The sequence below is a fragment of the Rhinolophus sinicus genome, linkage group LG05, assembly GCF_036562045.2.
Source record: "Rhinolophus sinicus isolate RSC01 linkage group LG05, ASM3656204v1, whole genome shotgun sequence".
Taxonomy (NCBI): domain Eukaryota; kingdom Metazoa; phylum Chordata; class Mammalia; order Chiroptera; family Rhinolophidae; genus Rhinolophus; species Rhinolophus sinicus.
Window position 1 is genome coordinate 97,816,631 of NC_133755.1, and position 20,903 is coordinate 97,837,533.

Genomic DNA, 20,903 nt, shown 5'->3' on the forward strand with positions numbered 1-20,903 from the left:
TGTATTTTTTAGTCTTATATCTTGAGGTGTGATTTATATAAAGTGAAATACACAAAACTTAAGTGTACATACAGCTCAATGAATTTTTATCATGTATACACCCATGTAACCATCCAGTGCACAATAAAGAATAATCTCATTGCCCCAGCGTGTATTTTTTGTTTTTTTATTTTTTTATTTTTTTAAATTAAAGTTTTTGTGGTGATAATTGTTAGTAAAGTTACATAGATTTCAGGTGTACAATTCTGTAATACATCATCTATATATTACATTGTGTGTTCACCACCGAGAGTCAGTTCTCCTTCCATCACCATATATTTGATCCCCTTTACCCTCATCTCCCACCCCTCTCCCTCCTTATCCTCTGGTGACCACTAAACTGTTGTCTGTGTCTATGAGTTTTTGTTTGTCCTGTTCTTTTGTTTTCAGTTTTATATACCACATATCAGTGAAATCATATGGTTCTCAACTCTTTCTGTCTGACTTGTTTCACTCAGCACAATAATCTCAAAATCCAACCATGTTGTCGAAAATGGCATTATTTCATCTTTTCTTATGGCAGAATACTGGTATTCCGTTGTGTATGTATATCACAACTTCTTTATCCATTCATCTATCAAAGGACACTTTGGTTGTTTCTATGTCTTGGCCACCGTAAATAAACCTGCAATGACATTGGAGCACATATGTCTTTATGGATAAATGTTTTCAGATTTTTTGGGTAGCTACCCTGGAGAGGGATTGCTGGGTCATATGGTAATTCTATTCATAATTTTTTGAGGAACCTCCACACTGCCTTCCATAACGGCTGCACCAGTCTGCATTCCCACCAACAGTGTATGAGGGTTCCTTTTTCTCCACAGCCTCTCCAACACTTGTTACTATTTGTCTTGTTGATGATCGCCATTCTGACTGGGGTGAGGTGATATCTCATTGTGGTTTTTATTTGCATTTCTCTGATGATTAGTGATGTTGAGCATTTTTTCATATGTCTATTTGCCATTTGTATGTCCTCTTTGGAGAACTGTCTCTTCAGATCCTCTGCCCATTTTTCAATTGGATTGTTTGTTTTTTTGTTGTTGAGTTTTATGAGTTCCTTACATATGTTGGATGTTTGTCCCTTATCGGAGGCGTTATTTACAAAAATATTCCATTCAGTTGGTTGCCTCTTTATTTTGTCAATGGTTTCTTTTGCTGTGCAGAAGCTTTTTATAGTCCCATTCATTTATTTTAGCTTTTACTTCCCTTGCCTTTGAGGTCAAATTCATAAAATGCGCTTTGAACCCAAGGTCCATAAGTTTAGTACCTATGTTTTCTTCCATGCAGTTTTTGTTTCAGGTCTTATGTTTAGGTCTTTGACCCATTTTGAGTTAATTTTGGTACACAGTGACAGATAGCAGTCCAGTTTCATTCTTTTGCACATGGCTATCCAATTCTGCCAGCACCATTTATTGACGAGGCTGTCTTTTCTCCATTGTATGTTTTTGGCTTCTTTGTCAAAAATTATCTGTCCATATTTATATGGGTTTGTTTTTGGGTTCTCAATTCTATTCCATTGGTCTATGTGTCTGTTTTTCTGCCAATACCATGCTGTTTTGATTATTGTTACCATGTAGTACAAGCTAAAGTCAGGGAGTGTGATAGCTCTAGCATTGCTCTTTTTTCTCAGGATTGCTTTGGCTATTCGGGGTCTTTTGTGATTCCATACAAATCTGACAATATTTTATTCTATTTCTTTAAAAATATTGGGATTTTGATGGGGATTACATTAAATCTGTATATTGCTTTGGGTAATATGGCCATTTTAACGATGTTGATTCTTCCAATCCATGAATATGGAATGTCTTTCCATTTCTTTGTGTCTTCTTCAATTACTCTTAAAAAAGTCTTACAGTTTTCAGTATATAGGTCTTTTACATCCTTGGTTTAGTCCTAGGTATTTATTATTTTTGTTGCAATTGCAAAAGGAATTGTTTTCTTTTTCTTTCTTTTTCTGAGATTTCATTGTTAGTATATAGGAATGCAATGGACTTTTGTACATTGATTTTGTAGCCAGCAACTTTACTGTATTCATTTATTGTTTCTAATAGCTTTTTGGTAGAGTCTTTAGGTTTTTTTTATATATAGCATCATGTCATCTGCAAAAAGTGACAATTTAACTTCTTCATTCCCAATTTGGATGCCTTTTATTTCTTTCTCTTGCCTGATTGCTGGGCTAGGACTTCCAATACTATGTTGAAAAGCAGAGGTCATAGAGGAGAGCCCTGTCATGTTCCTGAACATAGAGCAAAGGGCTTCAGTTTTTCACCATTAATTATGATATTAACTGAGGGTTTGTCATATATGGCCTTTATTATGTTGCGGTATTTTCCTTCTATACCTATTTTATTAAGTGTTTTAATCATAAATGGATGTTGTATCTTGTCAAATCCTTTTTCTCTATCTGTTAATATAATCATGATTTTTGTCCTTTATTTTGTTTATGTGATGTATCACACTGATTGATTTGCGTATGTTGAACCATCCTTGTGCCCCAGGGATGAACCCCACTTGGTTGTGATGTATAATCTTTTTAATGCCTTGTTGCATTCGATTTGCTAGAATTTTGTTTAGGATTTTTGCATCGGTATTCATCAGAGATATTGGTCTATAGTTTTCTTTTTTTGTGTTGTCCTTACCAGGTTTTGGTATCAGGGAAATGTTGACCTCATAAAATGAGTTAGGGAGTACTGTCAGTTCTTCAATTTTTTGGAAGCGTTTGAGTAGGCGAGATATTAGATCCTCTTTGAAGGTTTGGTAGAATTCACTAGTGAAGCCATCTAGTCCCGGACTTTTGCTTTTGGGAAGGTTTCAGATGACTGATGTAATTTCCTTACTGTTGATTGGTCTATTTAGTTTTCCCAGTTCTTCATGATTTAGCCTAGGAAGGCTATGTGTTTCTTGTCCATTTCTTTTAGGTTATTGAATTTGGTGGCATATAGTCCTTCATAGTGTTCTTGGATGATCCTTTGTATTTCTGTGGCATCCATGATAACTTCCCCTCTTTCATTTCTGATTTTGTTTATTTAGGGCAACAACTTAGAGCTGATGGGCCCTGGAAAAAGACACTGTTCCCCAATATTCCCCAATAAAAAATGTATTCATTATTAATAATCCCCCTTACCTATAATTCCCTCTAACCCCTTTCATAAAAAAAAAAAAAAAAAAACAGAACAAATGAATAAGACTCAGTAGAATTTACTTAAATATTAAGTGAACAGATATTTTATAGTCTGAAATATTTTAATTGATTTACAAGGTGTGATCACAAAATACAGTGAATGCTTGAATCAAAAAAATTTATTAGAGTAAAAGACACATTGCCATTAATCCCCCTCAAAATACTCCTCCTTGCTTCAAATACACTTATCCCATCGTTCTTGCCACTTTCTGAAGCAGTTCTGGAAGTTCTTTCCTGAGTGTCTTTACTTCATCCTCTATCATGACAAAACTGTTTCATAAATTGCTTCTGGTATGGCAATTTCTGTCAAATAAAAGCATTACGGTGTGTCCTCGTCCACCTGATTCACGGGATCTGGCACCGTGTGACTTCTGGCTCTTCCCCAAAGTCAATTGACCATGAAAGGTAAACATTTTGAATCAATTCAGAACATTGAGACAGCCACAACAGCACAACTAAAGACACTCATGAAAGCGGACTTCCAGAACTGCTTCAGAAAGTGGCAAGAATGATGGGATAAGTGTGTTCACGCAAGGTGGAGTATTTTGAGGCAGATTAATGGCAATGTGTCTTTTACTGTAATAATTTTTTTTTAATTTAAACAATCACTATTGTTTGATCACACCTCGTAGTTTTTCTTACTTATTTTACTGTGTAAGGTATAGAAAGACCTTTCTCTGAACATGATGAATACCTTCTGCTCATTTCCAGGTGAGCCAGCATCTGTCTGTGTCCTATAACATTTGCTTATTCATTCATTCAATCAATTATATGTGAGCTATGTATGAGACAGTGAATTAGATATTATTTATAATCAGTTCTCATTCTACTTATCCATCAAGTAAGCTGTACATCATCATTTTGAAGTTTCAAACTATTTAAAATGCCTGTCTTTCTTCAGCCAACGGGGCTTTGCATGCTAATATTTACTCACACTATAAATAATGCTGTCTGTATTTTATTCTATTATATGCAAGGTATTTATGGAGATACAAAGATCAAAATTTTATAATCTAGTATGGAGAAGAAGTACAAGCACAAATAAGCATGAGAAAAAGCATTGTGTCTTCTAGGCATGGTACAAAGTGCCATATGCATTAAAAAGGGCAAATTTACACAGGAATGATGAGGGAAAGCTAAAGAAATGGGGTAGTACTTGATTTCAGGATCAAAAAGTGTGCAGCGTTTCCTCTAGGGACATGCAGCAGCAAGGACATTTTAAGGAAAATGTAAAGGCAGAAATGACCAAGTCCTTGTCTTGAGATTAAGGTGTTTGGAATGAAGGGTGAGCGGGAGAGATGAGTACAGGGGAGACTGGAAGCAATCGGGTGCATCAGGCCTGATAGTGGAGGACACTGACCAATGGAGTAAGACAACTGTGCTTGATTTAGGAGGCCAAAGGAAGCCGTTGATGACTTCTGAGTAAAGGAGAGACAGTTTCAAAGTTGTGCTTTAGGACAACTGGCCAGAGGACGTGTAGAGTGGATTATTTAAATCAGATAAAAAGAAATGAGGCCTGGAAAGGGTGTTCAAAGAAGGGACAGATAGAAAAGAATGAGAATGAGACATTTCAGAAGAAAAATGGATAGATTAAAAGCTATTTGGATGAAAGTAGGAATGAGGGACAGAGAGGGATAAAAATTACACACACACACAATAAATATAATATATAATAAATACATATGCCTCACACACAGTGCCAAAAGGGCTTACAAAATTCGTCTAGATGTTCATCATCTTTATTTGGATCTTAATTTAGAATGGACAGTTGTTTTGCAGTTAAGATGCAGAGAAAAATTAATTTAGGAGATAACCAAGTCTCCCAAAACTCCAGTAGTCAGGTGAGGAATAAACTTTGATATTTAGTTCCAAAACTTTGTCTAGGACAGTATGAAAAAAGAAAGAAAATTGTATTTTGTTGAATTTTAAAGCAAAGTATATATAAACTATACCTCAATAAAGTAAAGAGTACATAAATTATGCCTTAATTAAGTTTATTCTGAAATCTAGGGAAAGAAAATGTATCATAAAAGCACCATAGCTGTATCTGGTGAGCTTGGGATGGGGGGAGGGAAGAACTAGTGCTCTTTGAAGTAAATTGAATATTGATTTTAATGAGCTTCATGCTACTTGACTAAGATGCAGTTCTTGCCCACAGCATTCACCATGTGATAGACCAGAAGCCAGGGTTTGGGAAGACTGAATCTCTTTGTATCCTATACTCACTTAACATTTGACTACATAGGAGCAGAATTTGAAAATGCTTGTGAGGCATCTTGGGATATAAAGTGCAGAAATGCTTGTATTGATCATGCACTTGCCCTTTATAGAAATATACTAAGATCACCTCTTCCGTTCCCCACTCCAGTTCATACCTGCAATTCACTTCCAGCACCTTCCTATATTTTTCTAGCTTACTTATGGAAATCTTTAGATAAAAAGAAATACAAGCCTTCACTATTTTTCTTCTAGCCCTCCAATATTCTGTGGGTTTTAGAGAGTGTAGAAAAACTGTTCACACTCTAATTTTATATTTTAAGTGCTACAGTGATCAAAACAAAAATCTCTGAGAAGCAAAGAGGTTTAGTGTTTACCTCTTCTCCCCAGCCTTTCACTGGATGCTTTGATGAGCCTCCAAAAAATATCTGATCTGAAACCAAACCCAGATGGACATTTTCCATGGCCTATGTTCATCTGGTTAGTCACCTGTACTAATACAAGAAGGGGATATGAGAAAATGGAAAGTATTGGCTCAGAGCCCTAGAGGTCTGGGGAAGGTGGCTTTTTAAAGAATTTTTTTTTTATTCACGGCTATGCTCCAATGCCACCTTCATTCATTGGAAATGCAAAGTATGCCAACAATGTTTATATAAAAAATAAATGAATACCAGGGTGAATACTAGAATTTCAGAGCTGGAAGTCATCTGTGAGGCCATTTAGTCTAAAGCCCCATTTCATAGTCTAGACAATTGAAGTCTAGAGAAATTCAGTTAAATCCTAAAAAAAACCAATATATCTAAAATAAATAAAGGGTTTTTTTATGTTGTTGTTCGTGGTGGTGGTGGTGGTGGTTTTAAGGTAAAGAAATTCTCAGAACACAACAAGACCCTGAAAGAAAGGTAGATTTGAGCAAATCAAACTTTTAGAATTAAAAAATACAGTTATTGAAAGAATAAATAAATGGACTGGTGAAAAGAAAATTTATAAACTAGAAGATGGAGCTGAGGAAATTTCCATAATGCAGCAGAGTAGGAAAAATGAAAACTATAAAGAGAAGTTAAGAGAAATGAATGATAGAATGAAAAGATTCAAAAATGGCTAATAGGAATTACAGATGGAAAAAAATAAAGGAAACAAACAAACAAAAAAATAGCTAAGAATTTTCCAGAATTGACCAAAGATAAGAATTCTCAGATTAATGAATCCTAAACAAGGAATATAAAATTAAGCCTTCACTTAGACACACTGTAGTGAAACTCAGTGCACCAGAAACATGGGGAAAATGTTAAAAGCAACCCAAAAGAAGGGAGGAACAAAATTTTAGACTGACAGCCAGTTTCTCACCTGTAACAACAAAGGCCAGAAAACAATGAATAATATTTTCAAAGGCCCAAAGAAAATAAATAACAACCTAGAAGTCTATACCTTGCTTAAAGAGTTGAGGCAAAATAAAGACTTTTGGAATAATACTCTAGACCTTTGTTAAATGGTCTCTATATTTGTCTGCTAGGGCTTCCATAACAAAATACCATAGACTGAGTGGTTAAAACAACAGAACTTTATTTCTCACAGTTTTCAAGACTGAAAATATCAGATCAGGATCTGACAGGGTTCAGTTTCTGGTGATATCTCTTTTCCTGGCTTGCAGATATCCACCTTCTTGGTGAGTCCTCACATGGTCTTTAAGCACTTGGAGAGAGAGATGGAGAGAGAGAGAGAATATCTTCCTCTTCTAATAAGTCCATCCATCCTATTGGATTAGGACCCACCCTTACGACCTCATTTAACCTTAACTATCTACTAAAAACCCTATCTCCAAATACAATTATATTGAGTACTAGTGGGGACATATGAATTTGGGGGATATACAATTCAGTCCATTGCAGACTTCTAAAGGATACATTTCAGGAAGAAAGAAATTGAATACAAAAGTAAGGGGAAAAAAAACAATGGTGAGCTAAGAAATTGGTAAACATGAAGGTAAATCTAAAGAAGTATTTGTTCTAAAAAGCATTACTAATAATAATGACTAATTTGGAGGGGGAGTAAAACTGGATGGAAATAACTATCATTGTCCAACAGTACTTTCTACAATGATGGAAATGTTCCATATCTGTTCTGTCTAATGGGCCACATATGGCTATTAAGCACATAAAATGTGGCTGTGCAACCAAAAAGTGAATTTTAATTTTACTTAACATTAATTAATTTAATTTAAGTAGCCACGTGGCTACTGGCTACCATATTAGCACAGCTTTAGAAAATTATAACATGACAAATGGCTAAAGCAGATCAAAGTTAAATATTCTAAGGTCTTTGTTTATTTGGAAGGAGAATGGACATTTTGAACGCAGTTATTCATGTTTAAAATTTAAGGATAAAGACTAGAAAAATTGGAAGAAAATGTACCATTTCCAAAGCAGTAGAGGGAAAAGAGGAATAAAGAAAGCACTGTTGATACACAGAAAACAGGGAAAGAGGTATAAAAAGGAAATCAAAGAACAGCATGGTAAATAGAAAGCATAAGAAGTACGATAGAAATAAATGAGAAATAAACTGGTTTATTTTTATAATGGAATACAGAAGTTCAATGGAGCCTCATATATCAAGAGAATACTAAGTGAAATAGATAGCAAAAGATATGTACAGTATTAAACTTTTTATATAAAGTTTCAAAACATATAAGTTATTACTATTTATTTTTATTAACATAAATATATCAAAACTAACAACATACATGGGAATGAATGACACAACCCAACTTCAGGATAGTGATTTCTTCTGGATGAGGGGCAAAGGTAAGGGGAGTAGATCTATAACTGACCCTAAATATTTTAAAGAAAGAGTTGAAGTAATTGTGACAAAATTTTAACATATAAAATCTAGGTGGCAAGTACTTGGGTTTCAAACTATATCATTTGAAATGGATAAGAATTTCAAACTTTCATAAATAAAAATTCAAATTCAAAAGAAACACATTAAGCCAAACCATGTATCCAGATACTTTCTTCTTTTCTCTGTTGGACCATTTCTATCTGACTGGTATAGATCTTAGAACTTGAACTTGACTTCTTGTTGTTTAGGAAATATCTGCCCATAAAATAATAATCTAACATAAGGAGTCCTCACAGCAGAGGAATAAGGAGCTAGACAACCCAGTTCCACTGGTAAGTTCTTTTTCCTTAAGACACTGTATTCTATTAGTGGGACCAGTGAGTGTGCTTGGGTGCCATTGGATGGCTGTGAAGGAGGAAGAAAGAGAGGGAGTGAGGAGATAGCATTATGGTAGAGGGCTACCAATTGACTTTGCTTACACGGGAACCATCCCCCAACATATCCCTGTAGAAGAAAGAGGGATGGAATAACCTCATTTCTTTGCTTTGACATTTTCTATTGGTGCTCCTTTCATTGTATTGCAATTTCTGTTTACATTTCTGTCTCCCCCACTGGACTATGTCTTATTCGACTTCTTACCCTGAATGCTTAGCACAATACCTTACATAGAGCAGGCTTTAATAAATGTCTGTTAAAATAACATTGAATATACAACTTCAGATAAGTGATTTCCTGGCTTCTTGTTTAAGCCCTTCGAGGATTTCTCTTTTGCTTTACAGCCTTCCTGGGTCCTGTTTCAGGCCCTCAAAATTTGAAACATGTAAGCTTTCTCTATCACTAGCTCTAAGCTGGAATTCTGAAACCATCTTCTTGGCTTCACAGAGGAACCAAGACAAGGAAGATGGAGTGGGGCCAGTGTCTGGAAATGAGACCTTTCTGGGAGGCCCCAGGAATGGCACAGAATCCTGAACCTGACTTTGTTTTACCCTTTGGGAGCTGTGTCAGGGAGCTAGGGTCAAGAGGATAGAGGAGAGGGATGTGGCAGTCCTGACACCTAGTGTTCATGTCCTTCCTCCCCTGTGTTCCAAGCTGAAGTGTGGGGCCCCTAACCACCTCTCACACCCAGCCCTGGCCTTCCAAAGCCAGCCTTGGTCTGATAATAACCCTCTCTCTTCAAGAGAAATCAGCATTTGCTTACAGCTGTGGGTAGTATTATCTTAACAGAGACATCAGTCTGGCCCAGCAAGATATTTCTGTGAACTGTGCTGTGGGAACTGTTTGGCCATTGAAGGGATTTTCCAACAAAGACATTTGTGCAAACGGTCTATTGGAGGGTGACTGGCCCCACCTTGAGCCTGCTCATTAGCCGTTCAGCATGGGAGACCTGCTGGCCTTTTAGCAGTGAGCTGTTCTGGAGCCATGTCAAGCAGGAAGTCTAAATGTAGCTCAGATATTTACATACTTGGTGAGGCAGACACCAGTGGGCAGAACCTGTTGCCCACTCTTTGCTCTTTGCTGCTCTTTGCTTCAAGAGGGGCAAGACACCAGGTGCAAGACACCTTTCCCTATCACAGATTGTGGTGGCTATGACCAGCCGAGGAAACCACCTGAGATCCAGTCTTGTTGGATCCTGGGCATGTCTGGGGTCTCTGGTGGGTCAGCCTGGGTGGATGAACCCAAGACTCTCTGATTCTGTCCCTCTCTGGCATAGAATATAACTTGAGTGAAGCAGGGCAGAGCATAAGGGCCTATGACATTAACAAGCTCTACTATCTTGGAACCTCCACAGTATCATCTGTTGTACCAGGCACATCCCTGGTAATCTCCAGCAGCTAAAGGAACACAAAAAAGCAGCAGCCACAACAAATTCTGCAGCAGGAAGGGCTTTTCTGGGAGTCCTTTCCTCCATAACATTGTCATTCCTTTCCAGCCACCCTGCAACAGAGGTAGAAACAGAGTACAGCGCCATTCATGTTAAACTGGCCTAGGTGTGGCCCACCCTGACTTTCCCATCACACACTGGGGGTTGCAAAGAAAGAAAAGGCATCCCAGCCTTACTGGCCCTCAGCCTCCGGGCTGCTCCAATAGGGAGACTATGCACCAGGAAGGAACTGTGAAATAGGAACTTCCACGTGGCACAAAGGACCTTGTCTGGACACTCTGCCAAGAGACTTGACCAAACGTTAGCTTGGCTTCTGCCTGTACTAGGCTGCGTCCCTACAGGCTACCCAAGTCCCTGTACTAAGTCTTTGCTCAAGAAAACACAATTCTTCCAAACCACAAAAGTACTTTGTCCCAAACCACATTGCAACTGTTTTCATTCATTTTCCACTCACCCACCTTTTGTAATTTTCCATTTCCCCATAGTCCCCCTTTCAGATCCCTATAGCCTTCCCTAGACCCTTTTTGCTCCTCCCCTTTCACTCCCCCATAACCTCTTTTAGTTACCTCTAAGGGGCTAACTTCCTTTAGCCCCTTAGAAAACCTCCATCACCTTTAGTTGGTGTTGAGCTCACTTTTTATTGGCGTCTCTTGTCCCCACTGCAGTAGTCTGAATAAAATCTGCCTTGCCACCTTTACAAGTGTCCAGTGCTATTTTGCTTTGATGGAACCAGTCCAGGACTTCCACTGACGGTCTCAGCTCTCATGCTCCCAGGCCAGGAGCCCGTCGGACCATCCCAGGTACCATAGCAGAATCCATGTGGGGTCCGCTGGGCTCCAGCAGAGATCCAGCACCTACTTGCCATCAGAGAAGCCGGCCATCAAAAGGTGCCTGAAGACAGTTCACCATAACACTTCAGTCTATACAGATATGACCAGGTGCCTTCAGAAGCAGAGATGTGTCCGGCATGCACACCAGTGCCATACCAAGTTCAAGGCTCTCAAGGTGGCCTGCAAGAAGGCCCACATGGGCATCCTGCATTCTCGGACAGCTCCTTCTACAGAGAAGACCACGGGCAGCAGCAGCCCGGACAGCCTCAGGGAGCAGACGCGGGCATGGGATCTCAACCACCACCACCACCGGCCAGGGAAGGAAAAAAGGTAATGAGCAGAAAGATGAGTGAGCAACAGCAGCAGGAGGCACCAGCACCAGAGATGGAGAGAGAGATGGAGCATAATTTTAAGCTGTAAGTGGAAGCATTAGACCTGTCCAGTGACCTCAGTCCAAAAAGCCCAGCTGGTACCCAGACTGGAGAGACAACTGAGATGGAGATTAGCCAGGATGTCCAAAGGACTGGGACAGATAAATGGCCAATGTGTTCTACCAAAACCTTGGTGCTATGGGACTGGATGGAGAAGGAAGTCATAAATGATAAAATGAAGGTTGAGATCCCCTGAAAGTTGCTGAAAATTTAAGAAAGCAAGGTTTAACTACAGGTGTTGGAGTCAGCATTTTAAGCTGGAAGAGACAGTGGAGGCCATGCCATCTTCCACCCTTGCATTTTACAGATGAGGAAACTAATTCACAGGGAAGTAATTTGTAGAAGGTAACACTGTCAATTAATACTAAGGCTGACACTAGGACCCAAGCCCAGTAATCCCTCCTCTGGCTTTAACTAGCTCTTGCCTTAAATGTAGTTGATAATAGCCCATCACCATGATCTTTTCCAGTCTTAAAACTGGGGCCTTGAAAGAATAGGATAAGGAGAGCAGCTACAAGGTCGTTCTTTTTCTCCAACAAAAGCCCAGAGGAGGCCAGTCTCCACACAGAAACCAGTCACAGAGAGAGACTCCATCATCAGCCCCAAAGACTCCAGGGGTGTCTACAGGGTGCCCTGGAGTCCAGGCAGGCTGAGTGTGCCAGTTCCAGCTCAGAGCCAGGACCTGCAGGTGTGAAGAGACTGTTGCTGCCATTTCTGCAGCTGAAATGGCAGAGAGCAGGTACCTGGCCAACAAACTGGTCCCCTTGAGGATATTGTGCTAAGTGAAATAAACCGGTCACCCAAGGACAAATACCGTATGATTCCACTTACATGAGGTATCTAAAGCAGTCAAATTTATAGATATAGAAAGTAGGTTGCCAGAGGCTGGGGGAGGAGACAAAGGGGTGTTACTGTTTTACGGGTAACGTTTCAGGTTTTTTAAAAAGGTTTTATTAAAAATGTAGCTGACATATAATATTACATTACTTTCAGAAATACACTATAGTTGTTCCACATTTATATACCTAAAGAAGTGATCACCATGATAAGTCTAGCAACCATCTAACACCATACCACACTGTCACAATATTATTGACTATATTCCCTATGCTGTACATTACATCCCCATGACTTATTTGTTTTATACCTGGAAATTTGGACCTCTTATTCCCCTGTCCCCTTTCCCCCCTTTTCCAATTACAATTGACATTTAGTGTTATTTTATATTAATTTCAGGTGTACAGCTGAAAGTGGCTGACATTTATATAATTTAAGAAGTGATCCCCCTGACTAGTCTGGTAACCACCTGGCACTACACATACCGTGTTTTCCCGAAAATAAGACCGGGTCTTATATTAATTTTTGCTCCAAAGGACGCATTAGAGCTGATTGTCCAGCTAGGTCTTATTTTCGGGGAAACACAGTAAAGCTGCACATAAATGATGAGCGCTATAAAGAAAATGAACAAGAAGGGTAATCAGGTGAGGCTAGGGATCAGACCTACTTTATGTGGTCCAGGAAGCCCTTTCTGATTGTGGCCAAATTAGGGACAATAGGCTCCTCAGAGAAAGCCATGCTCCCCAACCCCTTATCCAAATGTAGTGGAGTCCTGGGAATGAGTCTCTACCAACTCAATTGCAGCCCCCTGCTCTGGTCACTGCAACAATAATGGCAATGGTAGCCAGTCTCCTTATTATCACCAAACACTCCAACTCGTCTTCTTCCCTAGCCTCTCTGAAGCACAAAGTGAGCTGAGGGTGACAACTGCCAGAGCCTTCTCCAGAACATTCTTTTGTATGTGTGGTATTGTGGTAACCCTTTTGTGTATGATTGTTTTTAGTCTCTTAAGCATAAACATTGCCTATTTTAGGCCTTAGGGTCTCCAAGCGTTCTTGGTATCTCATTGACAGTATTGTACAGAGAGTAGGAGCTCTATACACACTTAACTCATAAATGCTCATCTCCAACTAATCCTTAGAGGTAGGTGTTTTAGTGGATATTTTCAAACTCCCTGAAAGGACGTGTCCTTCTACACGGAGGGAAGAGGGTTCCCTTTGATGCTCTCTTGCCTAATGGTCATTGGTGAGGCTTTTCTCCCTTTGACTGTCTCAGCCTCTGCTCAGTTGCTCAATTCCCCACTCAGCCCAGGACCCTGCTGTAGCCATGACTCAGGACTCTGGGAACACACCTGCCTTCCATGGTTCCCGAAGTTTAAGAATGGCAGGGGACAGGAGAAACGGGGCCCTTTCCCTCTTTCCACTGCCACCCAGCTTATAAGTCTCTTATAAGCCAGGAAGTGGGATCAACTCTGATCATCATTCAAACTTGTCTGAGGTTTCAGAGAAAGCTGCTGGGTCTATAATGAGCAAACATAATGACATTTTCATACTAGAGGTAATGCAATGCTAGAGCTAGAAGGACACTTGGTGACTTTAGTGGAGCTCTGTCAAGTTACAAGCAACAAGCTGAGCTTTGGAGAGGTTCCAAGACCTTGGGGTCCTAGGAGATGGACTCCCCAGTCCAGAACTTTTCTAAGTTAAGGGTTCACCCAAGTTTACCTTAATCTCAACAGGAACCACTATCTTCCCGTCAGTTATCTATTGGCAGAGTGTGGGGCCAAGTGAAAGATGGGCCTGAGGTGGGGTTTTACTCTTCTGATCCAAGGTTTGCGTGCCACCACCTCTCCACTGGTCACTGATTCTTGGGGCCCTAAGACCACCAGCCTTCCCTTACCTCAAACCTCAGCCAGCGCAGGAACAAGGCTTATTCCTCTTCCTCCTCACCCCCAAATGGGCAAATAGTTAAATACCTGCCTTACCTCAGCAAGTGCAGTGTCCCCTAACCAAAATAAAGGCTTCCTTCTCTGCCTTATTATTATCATTAACATTAAAAGGCTCTTATATTGCAAAAGCCATTGGTGATGCAGAGTGGTAAAACTTAGGAACTCAGTACATCATAAACATCGGTGGGACTATATCATGTATTGTGAAACGTATTTTTATTTAAATATAGTCCACAGAGCTCAAGTTTTTAGTTCACTATACAGAATTTAATTTTTTTTTTTTTGCTGTACCTCCAGTATCATAGGATAATATAATGTTTTTTTTAAATTAAAGTTTATTGGGGTGACAATTGTTAGTAAAGTTACATAGATTTCAGGTATACAATTCTGTATTACATCATCTATGAATCCCATTGTGTGTTCACCACCCACAGAATTTAATAAAATTATAATTCAGATGCAAAAAAAAAAAAAAGGGTATTTATAAATTACCTATCACCTCCCCTCATGTGACCCATAAATCTTCAAAGAGATAAAAAAGACTAACGAAAACTTTTTTTTTTAAATTACACTTTTCAACAAGTAGGGCTTTCTCATTATGGTGTATTCTTTCACCCTAAAATCTTCCTCACTTTCTGACCACTTCCTCCCCCCGACCCCCCACACACACACACACACGGCTGTACAGTTCGCCTCCAGTTGTCATATATTCCCCCACTGACTTCCTAGCTGGTCGTACTGTCCCCAGCTTCTTCCCTTTCTACCCCCACCAATTTATCTCTCTGTATTACTAAGGGTTATCTTTTCAAAAGGCCCAACTGATCATGGCAGCCCTTGCAGTTCAGCCCCTTTAGCTTGGCATGCAGCCTCCTGCCTGCCTCTGCAGCCCCACACTTCCATCTCACCAGACGACCGCACTACTTTCACCCTTTTGCTTTCTGCAAGTCCCACTTCCTGGAGCTCCCTCCACCATGCTCGTCCTTTACCACTCAGCTCAGGGGTAAACTCTTAGGGGGTCTACTCAATTTGGTGCCTCTCCTCTCGATAGCCATATGCCCAGCTCTTATCACGTCATATCTTATTGTTCTTTATTGGCTTGCTCAGCATTTTTCTCCCACTGTAATTCTTGAAGGCAAGAACTGCATCTTTTTCAGCTTCACATTGCTAGTGCCGAGTACATATCTGGGACATAAAGAGTTCAGTGAATGAATGATCTCAAGAGTATATGCACTGCGCAGGAAGGAGAGTTTGGGAGATGGCTTCATGACTTGAAGGATTCTTCAGCATACCTCTATCCTCTGTCAGTTGTTAAGCACTCTGCCTGAGCTGGGGAATGTGGCATCATTGACAGAGATAAAAGGAACTTCAGAGCTCAAAAGAAGGTGGGGTATCAGCTGGAAAAGCAGAATGGAGAAGGGGATATGGTAACAGAAGCAGAGATCAGAAAGGAAGGAAGATGCTATGCCACTGGTTTTAAAGATGGAGAAAGAGGTCACGAGTCAAGGCATGTAGGTGGTGCCCAGAAATTGGGAAAGGCAAGGAACAAATTCTTCCCTAGAGCCTTCAGAAGGAATGCAGGTAGCCCTGACTATACCTTGACATCAGCTCACTGAGACTGATTTGGGACTGCTGACCTCCAGAACTAGAAGATAATACATTTGTGTTGTTTTAAGCCACTAAGTTCACGGCAATTTGTTACAATAACAATAGGAAACAAGCACAGGTTATTATTATTTGAACAGGGTTGGTTCAGAGAAGGACAGGCATGTGTGTACAGGTGTAAATGTAGGTGTTTATGAAAATACGTATGTCTTTATGGCTGATAAAATCGGCACTCAGGAAATGTAAAGTAGAACTGACAGATGAATACATCTGCCACTGTAAATTGCTCGGGCTATAAAGCAGCCACACACCTACAACAAGCTTCTTACAGGTCCTTTTGACAGTGCGGACCATTTGTCCCCCTTCTGCTGGGGATGACCGGGCCGCATGCTCTTTCTTGGCACTTTTATAGAAAGATACAGCACCCTTGGAGTGTACAGATATTAACCCGCAGAAGGGAGAGGGATGCTTAACATGGAAGGAAGGAAGAGGGCCTGAAGGAGAAAGTCAAATGGAAAAGCAGGGTGGATAGTCATCACCCTGGGTTCACTGGACTTAGAAGGCCAGATGCCGACCGATGGTTGGGCCCACCTGGGACCCCAAATGCCTTTGAGCCTCATGGTTTTCATGCCACTCTGCAGGCTGGTTCTGCTCCATGCCACAGTCGGGGGGAGGCTCAGGTCCCACTCTGGGCAGACCTCACAGATCATGCAGCAAGCAGCAGCCCGTGACTACCAAATAGATGCCCTCTGCCTGACGCAGTGTTTGACCCTAGAGACACTGCCACTGGCCTTTCAACTGCCTAAAGGTCTGCTCAACAGTTCCCCACACAGCCAAGAGCCACTGATTGAAATGCAGCTCCTCCAAGGTAACAGGTTGATGGTATGGTGCCATCAGCCACTGATGGAGAAGGTACGCTCCACCACCGAGTAAAGGCCCTATGGCATGGCCTCCTATTTTTTCTTGGATGGGATAAGAGAGTATCTTCTTCTCCTCTATGGCAAAGATGACTTGCCTCCAACACATGTGAATTATGGCTGAATCCTGGGCAGCTGACAAACATTTGAGTGAAACAAATGTCAGGACCAAACATGGCTTCCAAAACTACTCAAAAGTACTGATGCCCATTTGGACAGTTTGTTTCCTATGATTTGGGGCAGGACTCAATATGTGTGCTTCCAATAGCCCCAGCACACATCAGGAAGCCATATTTTGTCAAGAGCATTTTCCTGACTTCCTGGTCAGGCTGGTTTTCCTGGAGGTGCTGAAAGGTAGCACAGATGGAACCCACAACCTCGTAGAAGACACTCTGGATCAATACTCGATCTGCCCACCTCAGAGAGCTCAGCCACACAATGCAGAGGTACCAAGGAGGCCAGCTGATCCATTCCACTGGGTACTTTCTGAGGCACAGAGAGAGGCAACTTCATGTGGGTAGCTTCCCTTTGAATATGTGGGGCCAGCTTTTTGGCCCCATAAAGTAAAATGTCCCCTGAGACATCGGAAGGCTTGCCTCCATCTCTGGGGGTGAAGTTGACCTGCTCAGAGGCCCTGTAAAAGATGAGATAGTGTAGGGAGAGCCCCCCGTTCTATGCGCTCATCCTCCAAGGGAGAGGCACACAGCAGGCATCTACAAGCAGAGAATGGATAGCCGCTTGGGTCCCCCAGGTGTGGAGGACAGATTGATTGAGGTGAACCTGGGCCAGGGCAGCCACCTTCTCAGTCTCCTCCCTCTCAGCCCCAGGCATGACAGCAGTGGCTCGCATTCACTCGGTTGTTTGCGCAAGAAGCTGCAGCCCTTCCTGAGCTGGATCCATCAAGCATGCTTTGGGGGTCATGGGTGCCATTGAGCTGAGTTGGCCAGAATGATGTGTGAGTGCATACCTTTCCTGATAATGGTCAATGACACATTTATCCCTCAGGCAGGTGTGGGCGCCAGGAAGCTCAGGGTTGAGTTAGCTGATGAGTATCAGGCATGCCATTATGAGCTGGCCAAGGGTATGAATGTAATTACATCTGTGTAACCACACATCAGCAACTTCTGTCCATTTTCTTTTATGAATTCAGTCAGCAAGACAAGAGCCAGGACAAAATGGCTCAGAACAGATAAGACTAAGTTCTTAGTGTGGATATCAGTTTGCCTTCTTTTCTTCACAGACTGACTTCCTTTCCTTAATGACTACTTTTAAAGGACTTTTTTTTTTTTTTTTTAAAGATTCTGATTTTCAAATGTGATATATATTTTTTTAACTTTATTGGGGAAGGAGAACAGGACTTTATTCGGAAACAGTGTGTACTTCCAGGACTTTTTTTCAAGTCAAGTTGTTGTCCTTTCAGTCTTAGTTGTGGAGGGCGCAGCTCAGCTCCCGGTCCAGTTGTTGTTGCTAGTTGCAGGGGGCGCAGCCCACCATCCCTTGCGAGAGTCGAGGAATCGAACTGGCAACCTTGTGGTTGAGAGCCCACTGGCCCATGTGGGAATCGAACCAGCAGCCTTCGGAGTTAGGAGCACGGAGCTCTAACCACCTGAGCCACCGGGCCGGCCCTTAAAGGACTTTTAATTTCTCCTCGACTTCTCTCTTCATCAAGCAAACACATTGGTGAAATTCTATGGGAAGTCCCCTCCCACACACTAAAATCAGGGAGAGCTCAGAAAAATCAAACTACTTCACCAGTCAGTTTTACTTGCCCTGACCAGTTTTACTTGTCCCCACAAGGATGCACATGAAGAAATGGTTAGTTAGTTCTTTATTTCACTCAGGATTTCAACTTCTTTATTATGAAGAAGGACCTACCTCACTGGAATGCAAAGAAAGGAAAGATCAATTATTCCTTAGAGTTTTCAGAATGAACTACGACAGGAAGAACAGACTCTAACATTAGTAGTGGGTAGTTCTAGATCTCAGAGTGCTCATATTGCCAAGGCACTTAGAATGTCCTTATGAGCTGCCTGATACTAGTACGAAAAGGCTGCACAGGACTCCCCCATCCACCACTGTAATGCCTTTCCTGATCGTTGTGGTTTTTTTTTTCCTTTCCTTAATGAAAATCTGCTTCCATAATATCATGCATCCTTTGGGCTTCTCTTTCTCTAAGAGCTGGAGTCCATCCTAGGCAGAACTAGGAGTGTTCATATCTTCGCTCCACCGGCTGTGTGACCTTAGGACAGTTACCTTCCTAAGAGAACTGTGTTTCAGGTGTTCTCCTTGTAAAACAAATAGGTTGGACTCACCTGATCCTCAAGGTCCCTTGCTGCTCTAATGTCCTGAGGTTAATTTAAAAGGCCAGATCCCAGTGGATGTCAGCCAGTATGGCTGAAATTGCATCTCTGGGCTTGTTTCTAAGGTAGTCTAATAAATATAATGTGGTAAACATTATGAACTCGGCAATGCATTCCACAAATATTTATTGAGCCTTATTATGTGCTAGGAATATGATAGGCGCAGGGGATAAAGTGAGACAGCACTAAATTCATGTGGGTTATTGGAGCAGCAGCTTGGAAAAAGAATATGCAGTGTTTAGTCATCCCTTTTTAGGTAGCTGTTTCTAACTGGAAAATCTGTGTTTAGTGTTGGAGGCTGATTCCTGACTTGGCAGGGCTGGACATTCTGGCACTTAGGCCTTTAATGATTTAGACAAATCCTTTCATGTAGTAATTAAACATTTCCTAAAACTCTCATTATCTGGGTGGGAAAGATTTTATTAATCACTGTCACAACACCGGGGCTTACTGTAGTCTCGCTATAATAGTATATCCTGCCCACCTGTCTGGAAAATTTCTCTTTTACTAAACTTTCTGACATTTTCCTCTTGCAAATGACAACTTAGTAGACCGCCCCCCACCACTGATCAAGAGAAAAACATAAGTTTCTGTTCTGCTTTCTTTGCCTTCGATTTCCTCTGATATGAAACATGGTCATGAGCAGCCTTTAGTGATTCCTCCTCCCCCGTGCCTAGTGAGTTCACTTCCTCTTTAGTTATTATTAACTCAAGTAACCATCTTAGATGTAAGGTCTTTTCAGGAACCATTTAAAGCTCCTCTAAGCAGTGATAGATTTGGTCGCATTGGATCCCATGAGGAGAGATGGAGGGGAAGGGGAGTTTCCAGCTGTTTTTCTCCTCATCCCATTGTCTACCTATGAGCACGTCCTGCTGCTAACGAGCCTCTTTCTATTAATTAGTTGATGAAAAGAGGAAGACATATACGGGTTCCTGTCTCCTCCCTTCCCCCAACACACACACTCTTAAAGGAAAAGAAAAGGAAGAGAAATAGGTAAAGACAATTTAAGAATTTTATGTGAAGTTTCTCTCACGCAAGCGGATCCCCAGTTCACCTTTACTTACTGCTCGAATCCCTCCATCCTCCCAAAGGTTTGCTGTCCCTCCCCACCCCGCCCAGTCAAACCCCTCCTGATAGTTTCTAAAGGAAAAGATGTTTTAAACTTGAAAATTTGCACTGCGTCCTTGCAGTACAGATACAGATGAAGCGTGGACTGACCTGATTCCCTGGTTCGCCTCAGAGAAGGGCCTGAACTTTGGGTTCCAGTACAGGGCAAGTGAGAACTGGCTGTCTCCCAACCCCGCACCCCACACCTGTGGGCACTGGAAGTTGGTAGTCGGGGTGGTGTCCACTTCCAACGGGCACCCACCCTGCATACCTGCCAGTTAGAATGAGAAAGAGAGAAAAGTGAGAGAAGATAGAAAGAAAAAAAGCACTCACACTAAAAAACAAACAAACAAAACCCCAAACAAAACAAAACCTTCAAGCTCTGGCTTTCCACTTCCTCTCTTTGCAATCAAGAGTTCTCTGAGTGATTACAAAACCAAATTCACAGAAGTGAGAGTCCTTGGTGTAAGACCGCTAGAGGACTTTGTTAGAGAAATATGCTTAACTTCAACCTGCAACAACAAGATTACGGAGGCTTTGTCAGCACAGTTCTAGTCCTGTTGCTTCTACAACCAGCCCTGTGGCTTCCAGAGCCCACTTCCTCCTCTGTAAGGGAGGGTGTACAAGGTTGGGAAGCTTTTTGCCCCTGAAACATCAAACATTCTCAGAGGCCTACTCATGGCCAGGGGGGCTGAGTCCTGCCTGCAGGTGTGTTTT